Consider the following 4,748-nt stretch of genomic DNA (forward strand, 5'->3'; position numbering starts at 1 on the left):
TATCTTTATAATTATTAAATAAAAATTGTAAATATGATATGTAACAATTGTCAAAAACAATCTTAATATTTTTCCCAGAATTATTAGTATTATAATATATTTAGTTAAAATAATTAATGAAAAGAGATAAGAGATTATAAAATATAATAGTTATATATAAAAAAAAATCTATTATGGTTTTTTTCGCAAGGAGGCCAACGTTGAAACTTATGTAATTAGTAGAATTATAGCAAACCTCTCCCTCAAAACATTTTTTATGGGGTTCTTATGTGCATTTACAAATGTGCGAGCCTAATTTCTTAAAGAATGATTGAGTAACATTTTCAAAGTTGTTAGATTGGTGGATATGACTGTAATAAACACATCGTTTTGCTGATATCTATGAAATTATTTTTTTTTAAATTCGGAAAAATAATAGCTAATTAAATTACTGTAATAAAAAGAATAATTATCTGTAAAAATTTATTTAATTTATATTGATTTTTAATAACCTTTTGATAATTAAACATCATCGCATCGTATTTATGCCTAGTTGAATCTTATTTATAACAACTTTATATATTCTCTGATTGATAAAACTTTCATTAATGAATGGATTCCAACATCAATTTTATATCAGACTACCTCTCCTATATCATTTCTACATATCTTAATTAATAAATATTTCATTGTAAACATTCATTTTGTATATGATATTAAGATGAATAATTATAATAAAAAAATAATTACCTTAATTAATAAAATTACATACTATCATTCTAATAAAATCTGTAATGTATGATTATTAAAAAAAAATGGATATGAAATTATGAATGAATTTGAAAACAAATGTTTGGCCTTCTTAATAATGGTTAAATTTTTATGATTAAGATCATAATAACTAATGAGGAAAAAATAGTTAATTATGATTTTATTAACAAAAAATTAACATTTGAGAGATATATTTTACATTTTTTTATTGGTTCTGATTTTATTTTATTGATTGATCATTTATAAAAAGTTAAAATTTTTGATTCACAAAAAATAACTTGTATGTAACATAATGATGCTCAAATTCTTGATTCTCGTGTTTAGTTCCTAATCTATCATTTTGACCGCTTATGATCAATTTCCTTTAAAAATATTTTACAGACAATACCATTATTTATATCAGATTGCACGAAATTAAAAATAATGTACACCCGTGTTGGACCAAATTTTTAAAAATAAATTTAAATTATTTCAATTGAAAAAAATGATGTGTAAATATAATTTAACATTCATTCGTCAAATTTTCAATTTATTTTCGAAATTATTTATGATTAACAAAATTTTAAAAATTCGATTCTAAATAAAAATTAAAAACCTGGCTGGCTGGGCCGGAGATGGGATTTCAAATTTAGGCGGAATATGAAAATTCCACATCTGTGTGTCTGATTTATATGTACAAAAAAAAGTAAGAAATAAAAATTCTCTTATCAGTGATAGGGTTCTCAAATAATCGAAATACCAGGTAGAACCTAAAAATTAAGAACTAGGCCTAGAACCAATACCCAAAAAATGTGGTTCTTGTTATATCATCGCTAAGAATAAAATTATTTGAAAATACTTGAAATGATATTTTAATAATCATGAAGATAATAACAAAATGGATGAATTTTTAGTATATACATTTCAATAAAAAAAAATATTTTTTTCACATTCATTTTAAATTTGAAACAAATCTCAAATGTCTTTAGAAGCCTAACCTTAATTCAGTACCCAGAAATATTTTGGTAAAAAAATATATTGTATAATTATCAGAGACCAGCACCCGGGCTAAAGGGTGTAAAATAATAAATTTTTTTAATAAACCTTGACGGGGAAAAATTTTTCTTCTATTATACCCGGTCCGGTTTATTTATAAACCCGGGCCGGATATTTTAAATATAATATATTTAAAAATTGTATTATAGAATTATATATCAAATTCATTCACTTATATTCCATTACAAAACCAATATCTCGTTAGAAAATACTTAACTAGTTAATAAAAGAAAAGTAAAATTATTTGTAAGTTATTCACTATGATAATTTTTATTTTTAGTTAAATAATTTTAATTGTTCTTATATACTCTAGTATACTAGATAAATAAAATGTTATTAATTTAGAAGACTAATAATCATTTTTATTTTTAGTCGGTTCAAACATACTATATTACAAAATAAGATAAATTTCGCCAAATAAAAATTTCAACACTTAGAATTTTATAAAAAATAATACGGGCCAGGCCGGGCCTGAAAATATAAAACTAGGGCCAAAAAATTTTTCAATAATTCTGGCCAACTGAGTAGATGTCTGATAATTATTAATTTATGTAATTATAATAAATTTTACTATTAACTATAATGATATATAAATTTTTTAATGACTATTTAATTGCGCATTATTTTAATTATTCAATGCTTTGCAATGAACTGCAAGATTGTTTTTGTTAACACATTTTTCTTTTCATGATGTTGAAGTGTACATGAATATATAGAAATATTCGCTATTCAGGTTATATAAATTGTTTTGAAGAGTTAAAGTTAAAACCTCTAAAGTATTATACATTCTGCCCGACTTCACTGTTAAATGGCCCATTTAAGGGGAAAAAATTTCTCTCCCTGATTTATTTTTCCAATTAAATCACTTGCTTTTGGTCAACATTTACGAATTTTATTTTTTTTTATGACACTCAATAAGGATTTAAGAAAACATATAAGATTATCATGTCATCTATTATGTAAAGTTTTTTATTTATATATGAAATCTTAAATTTGGCTTAAGAATATTTTCGTAAAAAAAAATCGTTATCTCATAAAGACAAAAAAAAATATAATAACATGATTATAAAAATATATTATAGTTTGAAATTTAATATAGAAGAAATATTATAATTCTAAAAACTATATTTAATCTTCACCCCCAAAATAGAGCATTCTAGAATATGTCATATATATGTTCATTGTTATCTATGTCCCAGGGGTTTGGCGATGCTGCGGTCTCATCTTCATATTTTATCAATGAACTTATTCTCATTTGGGGCTTCCCCATTCCATTTATAGGGTCTTCGGCTAGCTTTTGCCCGCCATTTGACCAGGTTCCCTTTAAAGACTTATTTTTATTAGTGTTCTCTTATGATTTCTGATATATTTTTGACAAAAACATGTCAAAGTAATGAAATTTTGAATAAAGAGAAGTTCGCGAAAAGTTTTACTGTTAATGTTTATTAGGATTTTATAACGAAACTTTTATCGCAATCCACATTCCGAAGATTATATTACGAATTAATTATAGCGAATTTTTATAAACCCAACAGCAAACTTTTTAGAGGGAATACGTGGCATCGAAACTTTTATTGCAAATCAATAATATCGAATTTTATAGTGAAGTCATTAACGTGAAACCCAAATGTCAAATGTATATGTACCGAAAACTATTTAGTGAATCATAATAAATTTTTAATTTGAAATATTTATTTTTTCAAACCAGACTAATTAAATAAAGATTATAAAAATAGGTTGAAAGATATATTTAATGGTTTAGCTTTTAATTTTCTTAATATTCTTAAATTAATTAAACAGGAGTAATTGGTTTATAAAATTTATTATAGGAATATTATGTATTAAGCTTATAAATCATGCAATAGGAAGGAATTAAGCTTATAAATATTTGTTAATCATTGGGTTCATTAGAGCTAGTTAGCAAAATGCAAAAAATAAAATTTATGGTTTGAGAGTATATATCTTTATTTTAGGCGCCATTATTGTCATTTCAAATTAAGGTATGGCGGATAACTGTAAAGTTATCGTAGTTCCATAACAAGGTGTGAATAGTTTTGCAATTTGAATTAGGTTTAAGTAATCTTTAAATTTAGAATGATTGTACAGATCTAATCATTGGAAATATCGATTTTGAACATTATTAAATTTTATGGATATCTGACCCCCACCTTTCCGATTTTTAATAGCTGGTGCAGATGAATAATGACCCTAATTTTGTAAAATTCCTAATATATTTTGATTCTATTTTATAAATAGTTGCATTGAACTGTAACCGGTAACTAGTTAATTTGACAACACCATTGGCAACACTTTGAACACGCCTAGCTAGCAAGAATTTGGTTGAGGAAAAGGCTGGAAATAGAACTATCTTTCTGTGTCTCAATCTGGATGTAAATCTCGATCTACCATGCCGCTTAAAAAAAACAAGGATTGATTTTTATATAACGATTTTTTTTATGTAATTATTAAAATAATCTGATAATAAATTTTAAATAAATATTTAATTATTCATATTTTGGCGGTATTTTTTAATTTTTTTATCGGCGTTCGGTTTGGGAGGAAAGAAATTCCACCAACTCTCGTAATGGATTTAATACTGCGTAAAGCTATCATATTCCAGTCATTATTAAAGAGTTTTAAAGATTGTTTCTATTTTATTTAGAACATTATTTATAGGAATTTTGTTTACACTGCTAACACTTTCTAGCATAATTAATATTCTGTGCCAGCGGGTAGGGCAAATTAATTTTAAAGTTTTTGTATTAATTAAATTGGTTGGTACAATGCCGTTTCTATTATCGGCCTAATCAGGCATATGAAAATGGTCATCAAAGTATGGATCAGAATCATCAATATCCAAGATATGACCTGTAGAAGTGCAGAAATTTACGATGCTCTGCCTCAATTTTACATTCCAAATCAGCTACTCGATATCTGAGGGCCGAAAATATTTTCTAATTTTT

This window comes from Gordionus sp. m RMFG-2023, chromosome 2 (genome assembly GCF_954871325.1).
Source record: "Gordionus sp. m RMFG-2023 chromosome 2, tfGorSpeb1-WG-v2, whole genome shotgun sequence".
Classification (NCBI taxonomy): domain Eukaryota; kingdom Metazoa; phylum Nematomorpha; class Gordioida; order Chordodea; family Parachordodidae; genus Gordionus; species Gordionus sp. m RMFG-2023.